The sequence below is a fragment of the Marmota marmota genome, unplaced genomic scaffold (genome assembly GCF_001458135.2).
Source record: "Marmota marmota marmota unplaced genomic scaffold, marMar, whole genome shotgun sequence".
NCBI classification, from domain to species: domain Eukaryota; kingdom Metazoa; phylum Chordata; class Mammalia; order Rodentia; family Sciuridae; genus Marmota; species Marmota marmota.
In genome coordinates this window covers 929,456-944,234 of record NW_026000111.1, presented here as the reverse complement: position 1 = coordinate 944,234, position 14,779 = coordinate 929,456, and positions in this window count along the sequence as shown.

Sequence of the window (14,779 nt, the reverse complement as noted above, 5' to 3'; positions counted from 1 at the left end):
CAGGAAAACGAGCCATAGTAAGGTAGAGTTTTTCAGCTGCATAATTGGTTTTCCAAACATACACATATTTTATGTCTCCTTGAATTAAATCATTCATGGGAAATATGTTGCTGTTAAATAAAATAGTAGGTGGCGACAATCAGTAGACACGTAATGATTTTCTCTTCCACACTTGGTTAGGTCTAAAATTGGCTAAAAACTTGGTGCCGAGGTAAGCAAGCACTACCGTTAGGAAGAAGAACTCGTGTGGGCTTGGGGAACGCTGACGCTGGGGAAGGACAAGACTGAGAACCCAGGGCGGAGCTGCTGCTGAAGGCCAGCCTCAGTCCCTGGGCCCCAGCAAGTTCTTGCAGAGCTGGGAGCTGCTGCTCCGCCCCAACAGAGGCTTCAGTCCTGCCAGGGAGACATGAGCTCTGGAGCCAATCATATGTGCACAAGAGCATATGTACACACACCCTCCTGACCTGAGTATTGCCCAGGGGCGAGCTCACCACATCCTAGGGTCAGGAAGCTAATGAGTTCTTAAGCTCAGCTAAACGTTACTACATGGGAAGGTAAAATGAATGCAGATATTCTCAATTAGAGGAGTTGTCAGAAGTCTAGATATGGGATCTGTTCCCATTTAATTAGCATGGTATGTCACTGCAGGTCCTTGTTCCCATGTTCTTCTTGAAGTTGACCTGCCACTCAATAACAGTTTTAGTCTGCACTGGCCTAGACCATTGTCTGAGTGAGTTTGGGATGCTCTGACTTTTAGAGAACAGAAATTCATTCCACACAGTTCTGGAGCCTGGAAATCTGAGATCAGGTACCAGCCTGGTCAGCTGCCCATGAGGAGTTCCTCTGGATTCAGGGTGCTGGCCTCTTGAATCCTTGCATCTTGGAAAGAGAGCAAGCTGGCATTCTGAATCGCCCTTCTAAATAGCATCATATGGGCTTTTGTCTATCAATATTTAAATCTTGGGGAGCCACACACATTCAGCTCATTATAGCTATGGTTCTCTGTCCTTCAAGCACTAAGCCAAGTGTTACTGTGGAAGGTTCTATGGATATGATCAACATCTTAAGGAAATTGCCCTTAATGGTCTTAGGGCCCAGCCCATTGGTTGAAAGACCTTAAGAGCAAGGCTTGGGTTCCCCCAAAGATGAAATTCTGTCTGTGGACTAGAGCTTCACTTATACCCTAGAATTTCCAGCCTGCCCTTCCCGACAGCCTGCTTTACAGATTTTGGACTTACCTTGCTAGTCTCCATAATTGTGTAAATCAGCTTCTTGCAATTTATAATCTGTCTAACTATCAATCAATCATCCCACCAATTGGTTTTTCTTTCTGATAGGTGGCATTCTCCTTAACCCAGCTCTGTGTCATGACAGAGGCAAGGCACAGCCTGAGGAAGTGGCCCAATGTCAGTGCTGAGTGACGGCTCACTGCTGGGTCTCCAGAGGGTGTCTGTTTGCTGTTTTACCATGGGTCCCCCCCAGCACATCATGCCCTGTCTCCACCCTGAGAACCCCTCCCTCTAATGAACTATTGCTGTGTCTTATCACCAGAGACATGGTCTAGCTGGATACAGAAAGACCTTGTTCCACATCCCTGTGGCTTGTTGGGCAGAGCTGCAGGGATCAGGCAAGAATTGCCCCTCAAGAAAGGTGGAGGGCACTTCACAGACCACTGGGAAATGCCAGTGTGGTTTCATAGCCCTCTCAAGTGGACTGGGGGCCACCCTATCAGTAGCGTAAAATATCCACACATGCTATGTTTAGAATATTGACCACTCTGCCGTTAAACCCATCTTGTTACAAATGCAGACTGTTTGTTAATGCATCGCAATATTTAAAAGAGCTGAAGGGAGGTTTTTGAGAAAGTCAGGAAAATGAGATGCCACCCAGCAATGATGGGCTGTGCTGTGACGTTGACTCACCTGCTCCTGGGGCCACTCATGGTACCAGTTATAATTTCACTCCTAACACCACTCAGTATATCTCACTTCGGAATCACCTGAAAAGTGGGGAGAGAGATGTGCCAGTCTCTCTCTCTCTCTCTCTCTCTCTCTCTCTCTCTCTCNAGTTGATTTGATTCTGAAACAACACATCTGTGGATTGGCATTTGTAATTAACTGTTCTCGCTCTCTCTCTCTCTCTCTCTCTCTCTCTCTCTCTCTCTCTCACACACACACACACACACACACACACACACACACACACACCCCTTCATTACCAAGATGCTCAAAAAGCACCTAGCAGCTAGACTGCAAGTAGGGTAGATGAGCAGAGAGAGGGTATGAGGCATTCCAGAGCCCAGGACTCTGACTTGAAGGCCCTGCAGGTTGATATGAGAGCAGGCCTTCCTCACTCTAGCTGCAGCCGAACCCCAGAGACTCCAAGGTCCAGAATCAGAACTCACAACTCAAACTTCTTTAGCTCCACCTTTGCTGGGTGCAGAGGTTCTCAGGACTAGCATGGAAACTGGTTAAGAAAGGGATTATCTACTCCCTTATCCCAGCATGCCTATATTTGAAGATCTTAAACACAGAGCCACATTTATTTTTCACTACCTCTAGGAAAATATGTTCCAGGGTAGATTATGGGATACGTGATTTTACTACTGACAAAATGCACTGTGAACAGCTGCCTAGCAGGCTGTGCATCGCCTCCACAAACCAGCAAGATCTCAGAATGAAAGTGGACGCCTCATGACTTAAAGGAAGCTGGCCACTGGCTGCCCTTCCTGACCATCCTTTGCAGCTATAACAGCTACGGAGAGCGATATCTTGAGTGCCAAATGCTTTCCCTTTGCACGTTCTGGGTATGTTCTCTCCTGTGGTTAAGAGAATGTGTCCTAAGGAGACTAATCCACTGGGGAAATGATGCTTCCTTCCCCTAAAGGAGAATGCCAGGAGCACAATTCAGAATAAAATCGGCATGAAGAGACCTGTTCATTTTAAGAATGAACTTATAGGGCTGGGGTTGTGGCTCAGTGGTGCTTGCCTGTCACGTGTGAGGCACTGGGTTTGATCCTCAGCAACACATAAAATAAATAAATAAGTAAGAGAAAGTTATTGTGGTCATCCACAAATATATATATATATATATATATATATATATATATATATATATATATATATTTTTTTTTTTTTTTTTTTNTTTGTTTGACTGTTTCTTTTTTTTTTTTTTTTTTTTTTTTAAAGAATGAACTTATAAATAAGCATCGGTCACCTTCCATACTACTCCTGATTCCAGCCCTGGTGCACTTCCTGTGAGGCAGCCCTGGGAGGAGCACTTTACCTACGTCACTTCCTCCTCATAACCACCTGCCCAAGAGGAAGGAAATGTTAAAAAGCCCAGTCTTACAGATTGCTCTGGAGCCCTGGAGAGCTCAGCTCTTCCCCTGCAGCACAGCCTAATTAGCCTTGCGGCATCTGTTGCCCAGGTCTGGCCCTCAATCTCTGCACTGTTCCCTCTGTCTCAGAACGATTAGGAACTCAACCACCACAGATCACTTATGTCTTATTTGCTCCTCTCTCTCTCTTGTGTAAAAGGTTGCACCGAAGAAAATAAGGATGTTGGTTTAAGACAATCTGGGAGCAAAATGTCAATTGGAACTTATGCACCTTGGAATCACCTCTGGTTTTAGTCCACTTAACTTGAGTCACCAAAGAAGGATTCTAATTTGTTTCCCAAACCATTGAAATTCTTTTTAAAACACCAGGTTGTCATACAGCAACAATGGCTCTGTAGAGTTCTGACATTGCTTCATTCCCAAGCCTTCTATTGAATTCCTGCTAGCAATTTTCAAAGCTGCATAATGGCAAATTTCACTAAGAAAGCACATATTGGAGATAGGGCATACTCCCTGACTATGTGGCTTAATGAAGCAAGACTCTATTGATCTAATATTAAATAAACATTTGATGGACTCCTAATGCATTCCAGATGCTGAAACATACTGTTTTCTTTAGAAAACAAGGGATCATTCTGTGCGGGTTTGACTCAATCCAATTTGAGCTAATGTGTAATTCTTATTAATCGACCATTTGGCTGATTATGGATAATTGTAAAAGAGACTTTTGTAAGAGGGTACCTGGAAAAAAATGTTAAGTGTAGGAATATGTATCTATTTCTTTATAGATGATTAGTCATGAAGTGGGTAGTTAAAAAAGTTTCCTAAATAAGAATAAAATTAATTTTGAATTATATTCATAAATATAATTGATACAACTCATCTACTTTTATAATTAAAAACAAAGACACACTATTTACACATGGAATGATTTCGTATTTCATTTTAGTTCTTATGAGGGTAAGCAAAGAAAGAAACAGAGGACAGAGGTAAAAATTGGGAGAGGAGAGCAAGAGAGTGAAACTCTATTCACAGAGTTTGCAAGGGGCACAGAAGCTGGGCCGGCTCTGACTGACCCCAAGGGAGTCTGGTGGAGTGCCCTTGCTACTGGGCATGAGCAGGGAGGTGGCACCCTCCATATTCATTCTCTGTGTCTACAAAGCCACAAGGAGGAATAAAGACTGAGGACACGCCCACCGGAGACAGCCAGGCAAGACAGCCACGTGGAAGCTCAGCTGCATGCACGCTGCAGAGGGTGTCACTTGTCAAGATGCCCAGGCCAGGGCTGCTCAACAGAAAGCCCACTCACGCTAGGGCTGCAGAAGAGGGAAGCCAGTCCCCATGTGCTCCATGACATTCTTGGCACACTCCCATGGGCCAGGTAACATTGAGCAGAGTGAATGGAGAGATGAAGAAGTGATGTCCCTGTCCCATGGAGCTGCCACCTTAGGGAGAATGACAATGAATGAATGATGTCAGTGGTCTATTCTGCCTGGTGGGACCCAGCAGGGCCACTGGAGCGAGACCCAGGAGGGCGCTGCATGGAGTTACAAAACTTCTGAGTCTGTCCTGGGGTGTTGGACTCCGGACGCTGTTGCTTCTCCACGACTTTAAAATTGTCACGTGTTATGATTTGTTCCTGAAATCTGCAGGACACCTGACTATTAGGAGACGGGGGCCAATCACACTGAAGGCTGGATATGAAGGTCGCTGCTCCCTTAGGGTAACCCTGCAGGGCATGGGCCCTCCCATCAGGCGTCCAGCTGAGCTGGGTTGTGTCTTCGCTGTGGCCACCTCCTAGGAGACATGGCTTCAAGGTCATCCATCAGCCATGCCATGGGCTTATGGCATCCTGAGGTTGTTCTCAGCATCTGTGATCCAGCTCCAGCTTGGTGCCACCTCACCACCACTCTGCTGCTGGTCCCCTGAGGCTTCCTACGCTGGTAGTGGCCGTGCTGGGGGTGGGGTGGGGTGCTGAACACTCTCTGCTCTCTGGTCCAGCTGTGGGACTCAGGGGCCAGGGGGCCTGGACATGGCTGTTGGACTCAGCCCCCAGCCTCTTGTCTTGCATTCACGTGTCTACCTGTGCAGGATTTCACTGTCCCTGGACCCTGGAAGAAGACTGGCAATGACCCCGTCCTTGTCCCAGGACTGCAGTGCACCCCCACCCCATGGGTACGATGTGATTTCCATCTTTTATTTGCCCTCAAGTAACAAGAGGTACCAGCCTGTGCCCTGTGAATGGCCAGTGTGCTGCCTCCAGGGGTGCGAGCCTTTTGCTTCAGCGAGGACAAGGCTACCTGGGAGCAGGGGGGTGAGCACAGGGCCCCATGCCTTTCCTGGCCCATGGCTGTCACTCCCTGCTGGAGACCCAGGGGTCTTTCTTCACCTCCCCTCCTGCCATCTGTCTCTCATGAGTGTGAAGTGGAGGGTCTACAGGAAATATTTTTCAAGTGCATGCAAACTCCAACTAGGCTTGAGACAGAGGTTCTCAGGCCCCAGAGTGGCCCACCCAGCCTCAGCAATTTGCTAAAATGCTCGCCTTTCACCTGGTTCTGAGGGGGTCACCCTCTCCTCCTTTCCTCTTGTGCTCCACCAGAATTGAGAGCTTCCTAGGGTCCATCTCTACTGAGCTGAAGGTCTGATGAGTGATTCCACAGTTTTCTGATAAGCCGAAGAACGTTCACGACTTTTAGTGGATGTGCCTTTTCTCATTGCTAGGGTCCCAATGTGGGGAAAGAAAAATCAAAACAACCCCCTTTCTGCTTCCTTCATGGGCCTTCAAGCCACAGAGATGAAAAGAGGTGGAGAGGAGGAAAGGTCCTACTCCTCACTGAAGGTCACAGGGTGCACTGGGCTTCATCAGAAAGAAGCGAGGCTGGGAAAAGGCAGGTAGGCCCTGGTGCTTGTGGACCACTTTCACCTAGGGCAATAAGTGTGGGAAGGCAATAACTGTGGCAATAAGGAGGGACAAGGAGGTGGGCTTCCAGGGACAAAAAACAGTGGGGTGGGGACAAAGACACGTGTCATAGGTCAGCTGTTTATAAGGTTTGTGATGCAGGGAAAAGCCATTCTCTTCCTGACACAGGGGAAGGGACACTTCCACACAGGGGCGGTTGTGTCCCCTTTAGGAAGGGACACTGAGCCCTGCTGAGCCTCAGGCAGAACCGTGTGGGCAGGCAGCTCTCCCTGCATTTGCTGCTTCTTAGTCGCCTTCAGCTCAAAATAGCCTGTATGCCTCCCGCACGTTTTTATATAGTGCATTGAGATCCCTCTCAGGAAGAAGCTGTTCCAGCGTCCTGTATGGTAGCAAAGACAAGCACCTTCATAGTTTGAAAGGAATTTAAAATGTGAGCAAAATATGAGCCTATTAAGGGTGAACATAAATTGTTGAGAACTGATTGTAACAAAGAAAACAATAACTCCAACCAGATGGAATGCAAAAAAAAGGAGATGTAATTAAATAAGTCATTGCTATGTGACAGGCCTACAGGTTTCTCCTTCCAAAATTAATGAAGTCTCTCTCTTTATAAAGCAAAACATTTTTAAATTAAAAATATTTAACTCTCTCAGACATTTTTTTCTAAAGCCTGAAAACTAAAAGAACACAGATTAGAAACCAGAAACAAATTAAAATGAAAAAAATTTTCTCAAGGAAAAATTTTATTAATAATTGGTGAATTTTTCCATGCTGTAGAAAACCTACAAATAAATTTCTAACTAGGGTTTTTCCCCCACTAATGTTGTCTTCAATTTATTAATATGTGTTAACTTAAGTAGTATTTCTGCAATGATGCTATAAAGACAAAAAGGTATAATTTTTGGTAAAATGTGATATGGGAAACTTTTTAAAAAAATGTCAACTGACATTTATTACTAGTAAGTAGTTTGTGTCATGGATATTGCTAAAATTCATATATAAAAATAAAATTCAAGCCAAGTGTGGTGGCACATGCCTGTAATCCCAGCAGCTCAGGAGGCTGAGGCAGGAGGATCTTGAGTTCAAAGCCAGCCTCAGCAACAGCAAGGGGCTAAGCAACTCAGTGGGACCCTGACTCTAAACAAAATACAAAACAGGGCTAGGGATGTGGCTCAGTGGCCGAGTGCCCCTGAGTTCAATCCCCAGTAGCCCCGCTCCAAAAAACTAAAATTCATATACACAAATCCTATTCCAAGGCAGAGATACTAACAGGCTTCTGCAGGTGATTCGGTGGAGGAGGTGCAGTCCTCATGGGTGGGAGGGTGGCCTTATAACCCAGAGAGCTGCCTGGCCTCTTCCCATGGGAGGAACCAGGAAGAGGCCCCTCACCAGATCCGAGTCATTATCTGGCACCTTGATCTTGGGCTTTCCCAGCACCAGGGGTCTGAGGGATACATCTCCATTATTTATAAGCCACCCAGTTGGTGGTGTTTTGTTAGAGCAGCTCAAACGGACAGAGACAGACAGACAGCCTTTATAGCATGGTCTATGGTGTGTCCTGAGAGGCTCTCTTCACCTGAGTGAAAAGTTATCCAGGTTCAAAACTTGTTACTCCCTGCAGAACACACCCACGCTCACCTCTGGAGGCCATTCTGCAGTTTCCACAGGCCAACCCAACGTCTTTTGAACATCTTCCCATTGGGAAGCCATGATGTATTGACTGCGGCTTCCAGACCCTCCAAATCTGGGGAATGTGTAGTCTTTTGCATCTGTCTTCTGTCCTTCTATCTTTTCGAGCAGGCACAGAGGTCTAGCTGTGAGTGCTCCCGGGACAGGGGCAGGCGGGGCAGACCTGGGAGACCTAAATAAAAGTTGAAGCCATGAGTCTGCTGAGCAACTTTTCTTCCTCCTCAGAAATTACTTCCTTGCATACATATAGCCCTTTCCCCTGGAAGTGAGATGAGCAGGTGGCTGCAATTTATATCAATTAAATGGTGGCCTCATTCTGTAATTTACATTTCTCTTCTTTAATGATATCTTTTTAACCAAACTGCTGATGGATAGCATTTTTATGGCTTGGCTTTTCTATGTCCATCTTCTGTTTTGCACTCATTTGGAAAGTTTTAGAAAGAAATGTAAGCATTATCCAGAGGAACCATAATGAACAAAGAAGGAACACCTTTCTTTTTACTTGAAAAATGTCAGATGCAAGCAGAGCACTGGGGAAGCTGATGAGTAAGGATGTTGGATTCTACATTTGGGTCTCGTACGACTTTTGTCTGTCAGGTCCTGAGTTATTACAGTCAAATTCTTCCTGAAAAAAAAGATGAAATTTCAAAGCTCTGCATAAAGCAAAGGAAGCCAGGTTGTGCCTAATGCAAAAAAAGGATGTGTTGATAGGCTGAGTACTTACAAATAATGGGGAGAGTTGATTTATAAATAGACTTCATTTCTTTAGAGCAATTTTAGGTTCATAGCAGAGATTCCCACAGTGCTCCATGCCCACACATGTTTGGCCTTTCCCAGGATAATGTCCCACTCCAGGGATCTGAATCTGGTAGAGAGGGGAGGCACCTGCCCTGGCACATCAGTACCACCCACCACCCACCATTCATCTTGTGCATACACTGGGTTTGGACAAATCTGTGATGACGTGCTCACCATGACAGTGTCACCCAGAGGAATTTCACTGTCTTAAAAATTCCCAGGGCTCTACCTATCCACCCTTCATCTCCCTAGCTCCATCTCCTTAATGATTTGCTCCAAATCCTGTGGACTACTTCATCTACAGGAACTTGTCCATCAGGAGTGCAGTTTAATCAATCACAGATTTTTCTTTTTACGTCTTATGTATCCTGCACAGAGGACACAATAGTGAATACACAGAAGGGGGGTCTCGTCTCCATGGTCCTCTTATCCTGTGGCGGGGTCTTTTCTAACATAGATGCCACCCCTAGAGTCTCCTTCAGTGACTTGAAGACAACCCCACACTTAACAGACCCGCGAGGGCAGTCGGCTCTGGCCACGTTTTTGACATGCAGAAAACTGCTGACCTAAACAACATCTGCAACACATTTGCTTGTTGACAATGTTGAATACACTGAAGACGCCCATTTGCTTCTTGTTGAAGAAGTTTGTGAGTAATGACAAACATTGTTCCACACCCTGATTCCACATTTCAAAATGCCATCAGGTGCCCAAACTGAGAGCCATGGCAGAATGGTGGTAATGGGCTCACGTTCACTCGGGTAGCTTGGTACCAATTCTCCTATTTGGTGTTTGACTATTTTGTCCTGTATTCTCTACCATGAAGGATATGGGGACAAAGTTGTTAAGATTTCTTTTGAATGCATCAAGCTAAAAAATAGCACCCCACTCTTTGATCTGCTCACTCAGGAAGGATTTTTTTTTTTTAAAGCACAGGCAGACCTTGATGCTGTGCAGAGACATCTGTCCCTCTCCTCAGAACAGAGGGAGATTTTTCCTATGGCCTCTTGCAGTTGGGTGTGGCCATGAGAACATTTGAGCCAATAGAAGTGGAACAATCATTTGTAGGACTGTGGTCTTCATTTCTCTTCTGCTCTGCTGACTGAGCCTTCATCATCCTCCGTCCTCGAGTAACTACAGTGATGTGTCCTCATCACATTGATACAGGGCTGTCAATCAATGTGACATAATTCTCTTGCTGTTTTATGCTGAGTTTCTGATGTTTGTAGCATAGTCTGGTCTATTCTGATTTGTGCTCCATCCTCCATCAATATTGTATTTAATTTTGGAAACAAACACACAATAAACACAATATTCTCCACCTTCAGGTGCTGGAAGCCCAGTAAAAATGCCTGGCAGAAGCAGCCGGGAGTGGTGTGCCCTGCACTGGCATGTAGAGCTGCCGTCTGCTGTCACACACATTAAAGAAACCCTGTGCAAACATGTCCCCACCAAGCACATGTTGCTTATCTTCCCTGTTCACAATGTGGGTTCCTGTTGGACACCTTCATCCTTGACCTGCTGCAGCTTCTTAATCCTCTCGACATCTTTCTTGTCTACAGCCACCATGATCCGGTGGAGCGCGTCGGTGCAGAAGCACTGAAACTGCTGTGTGGCCTATGTCTACACAGAAATGGTCCTTATGGCCAGGGTCATCAAGTGGGGGCACAGATAGAAAGGAAGAACTATACATCAGTCAAAGGGGGCTCAGCAGAGAAGCTCATCACCAGAGTCATAATTAAACAAAATTTTTAAAAGAGTGTTTTTGAATTTGGAAGATATTTGTACTCTTTAGGCACTGTTTTATATAATGATGTTTCTTTCAATGATTTTTGAAGTTCAAAGGTCACCAAAAGTTTGAAGTCTGGGTGGTGTCAAATCACGCAACCATGCCCTTGATTAAAATGATTGTGTGCGCATTGGATAGAAGGTTTGTCCAAATCTTGGTGGTATAAATAAGTGAACTGTTATTTTCTTCTTTGTACCTTCAATCAACCCTCCAAATTATCTTTAGCTAATATGCATTATTTTTTACGCTCAAGAAAGAAGTGATATGAAATGTGTTAACAGTGCTTTTTACTGACATGCCTCCTCATTATCTGGAAGGTGCTGGGTCTCTCCCTCAGAGAAGCACCTGCACTGAGAAATGGGACCCCATTGTGGAGCTGGTTTGGCCAGATAGATGTTCTCATGTGAAATCCAAGCTTCCAGTGGTGCTTTTGGGGGCAGATGGATTGGGAAACTCAGAGGACACGTGTAGGTGATGGGGGCCGTGGCCTGAATCTGTTAGAGACACAGCAGGAAAAAGTACTCATAAGCCTATGGTGTTGTAGCTGTGGTCCAAAATATCATGGAAACAACCTTGTTTGTTAAGCATCATTGCCCAGGTAGAAAACTAATTGTGAAATATTTTCAAAGCAAATTTACTCTTTATAAATGTATTGTAAGTTCAGAAGATAGTAAAACTGTCTTTTAACAATTATAGAATATATATATTCTATAAATATATTTAACAATTATATTTTAACTGTGTTAAAAGAAGTTCTTTTTTAAAAGTCCTGGTTTTATTAGGGTACAATTGATAATTAAATGTTGTGCATATTTGAAGTGTCCATTCACTTTGATGATGTGATATATATATTTACATTATGAAACGATTATCACAGTCAAGTTAATTAGCATACTTTACATCTTGCATAGCTAAAATCTATTTCTTTCCTTTTTTTAGAGAGAACAATTATCTACACTTGAGCAAATTTCAAGCATGGGATGTCACATTGTGAAGTACAATCACATTGTTCTGCATCAAATCTCTAGAAACTGTCGATCTTGCTGAAGTGAATTTGCGCCTCTTGAGGGACATCTCCCCCTGACACCTGCCACTCTGTCCCTGGCATCTACTCTTCTACTTTGCCTCTGGAGTCTGACTATTTTAGATTCTGTAGGTAGCAGTTGGGGTGTAGCACTTGTGTTTCTGTTTCTGGCTTGTTTCCCTTAACCCAGTGTCCTCCAGTTCCATGCAGGAACACTTTCTTTTTCAAGGCTGTGCAGTATTCCACTATGCATATGCATCATGTTTTCTTAATTCACTCATATTCCACAGTCACTTGGGATGTTTCTGCATCTTTGCTATTGTGAGGAGTGCTGTATTTCATGTGGGCAAGCAGATTACCTCTTCAGGGTCTGGATTTTGTTTCTTGGGGTGCACACCCAAAGTGGGTCTTCTGGATCATAAAGTTGTTTTAACATAACGGATATCACCAGATATTAACATTGTAACTTTTGAATGAAACACATTTTTAAGAAATAGGTTATATTTTTATTTAATATCAGTTGGTAACTCAAAGGACAACTTTACATGTATAAAAGATCACTCATTCATATCTGAAAACTGTGTTTCTGGGTAACACAGTGGAAAATGAATCTTGCTGATGTGGTCTAATCTGAACATTTCACAAATACTTCTGCTTTTGCTTTTCCAACACAAAAACCTAACAAAACACTTATTGGAAGCTACCATGTGATTTCAGCTAAGTGAGGTAGCTGCTGTTTTTCTTGTTCTTAAAAATAGTCACACGTGGTTGGTAGGTGGGCGATTCTGATTCCTAGCAACGAGTACTTTGTTTTAAAAGTTGCTTTGTTTTCCTGATTTAAAAGGTACCAAAAGGTACTAGAGTCATCAAAATAACCAGTAGTAATTTATAACACAATTAGATTTTGCATTGGCCACACAATTTTAAAGATGATGCATGATGAGTGTGGTTGTATTTGCAGAACACAGATTTTATTCACAATGTGACTTCATTTGCTTCTTTGGAAGCAGAAGAGCTGACATGGGAATCTGACTTCAAGGAACCATCGTGAAGGCAATTTCTTCTGCTTTTGCTGCTGGCCTCCAGTGTGTCGGTTCCAGAAGTGTCCAGCTGCGGGCTGAGGAGTGTTGGGTGGTTCACATTAATCAGGTTCCTTCACTTTTAAATCATGGACCAGGACCCGGTGTTAGCCGTGTTGACCGAACATGAAAGCATTTCCTGAATAATTATAATGCTCGGGCTCATTTCCAGATGTCTTGAGTCCTGCGAGCCTCACCCTGGAATAAGGTCAGTCAGCTCTGCCTTCTCCCCAGCAGCTCAGGAAGGGGCACCTCTGAAATCACAGCATCTCCACTGGACTGTGGGTGTCATAGAGATAAAAGTGCCCCAGATTCCATTATCTTTTCCCACTTGGAAATTGGAAAGTGCCCAATTTGTTTCTGGCTTCCCTTCCCTTAAAGAAAGACATTTATTTATGGGGCCACCATCACAGCTAGATTCATGATGATGTGACTACGTCACAGTCAATGAGAGGTAAAGAAGATGAGCATGGGACCTGGCTTGAAGACCCCCACATGCCCATTGCTCCACCTGCCAGGTGCCCTGGAGTGTGGTGTGTATCCAGGTAGGTCTGATAATTCCAAGGGACACTGGCATAACAAATCAGAAAGAGCCTGGAGCCCTGGTGACTGTGCAGAGGACAGCCACCACGGAGATTCAACTGAAGTATCTCCTGTTCCCATTGCAGAAAGTGAAAAAAGAGGCTCCTGCCCCAGAGTTTAAGGCTTAATGGTGACAGCTTCTGTCGGTTGAGCAGTGTGAATCCCACACCTTGTTTCACTTAGTTTCCTACCTCCCCTGCATGGAGGGGCCACTCTTCTTCACTGACACATGCAGTGAGTGCAGCCCACAGTCAAGACCTGGCTGCTCTCGCTTCAGCCTCCCGTTCTGTAAGGCTGGTGGCTCGGTGGCATTGTTCAGTTCTGATGACTGTTACAGACTCCCAGAGCCTCACGTGGCAGAGGCCAACTTGCACACACGAGTGCTCCACCAAGCAGGGAAGGAAGAGTGTCATGGTTGGTCAGGTTGGGCGGATGATCAGGTATGGTTGATCAGGTTGGAAAGTCACCTCTCCCTAGAAGTGGACTTAGGAAAGCTTCCCAGGTGAGGGCCTGAAGCCTGCCATGCTTTTACCTGTTTCGTGCATGGTTAATGTTTCCTGCCATGGTTAATGCCTAATGATTCTGGAGACTCCACTGGACACAGTTGTCAGTGTCACCACAAGATAGCCATTGCATGTGCTAGTGTTCCTACCCTACAGCTGTGAGCTCAGAAGTCATTAGCATGGACATTCCCAGTGTGTTGGTGTGGACATCTAGTGAGGACTTACATTTCCAGCCAGGGTTCTAGACATGGTGGGGCCAAGGGAACAGAATAGAGCTTCGGAAGCCAGAGGAGCCAGTGTTCCTGGGAAAACTAGAATTCAAATATGCTGTGTCTGCATTTTGTTGAATCCATGGATGTGGAACCTGTGAATTCAGAAGGGCAAATTGTGAGTGTGAGTGTGTATGTGTGTGTGTGTATGTGTGTGTGTATGTGTGTGTGTGTACAGAGAGAGGTGACACTCTGAGTAGTCAAAACTCTGCTGATTTCAATAATAAAAAATGTCCAGCCCACATATGTTATGGTATTAATTGCAGAGTGGTAAATTTGACACAGCTTGATAACAATATATCTTGAGGATTCAACAATCAGTATGTTTTACCCAACTCATCCTTGTTTGTAAGCAATGATTCATGTTCTGAAAGCACAAGTGTGGTCTGTGAAAACACCCCTCTTCAATGCTCAAGAGCACTGTGCTTTGAGTGTGGAGGTCATGGGCAGTGGTCCAGCCCATGCTAATTGAGACCTGTGTGCATTGTGCATGTGACCACCATAATCAGGTCGGAGTGCACTGGTCTCAGAGTGAATTCATGTATTAATCTCAGGCCATCATGACAGTCCCGTCACGGGTGCTGAGGAAGAGCTTGGGTATCAGTGTGGAACATAATCTCCCTTTGGGAATTGCAAGTTGGGGGCACATTTCTTCTAGCAGCTGGGCTTCTGTACATGAGGAGCGCATGCCCCTGACCATCCCAGGTCACTCACAGCTGCTTCACGTGACATGCACGCCCGTTTCACACATGCAAGGCCACAGGCTCCATCCGCATCAACTGTTTT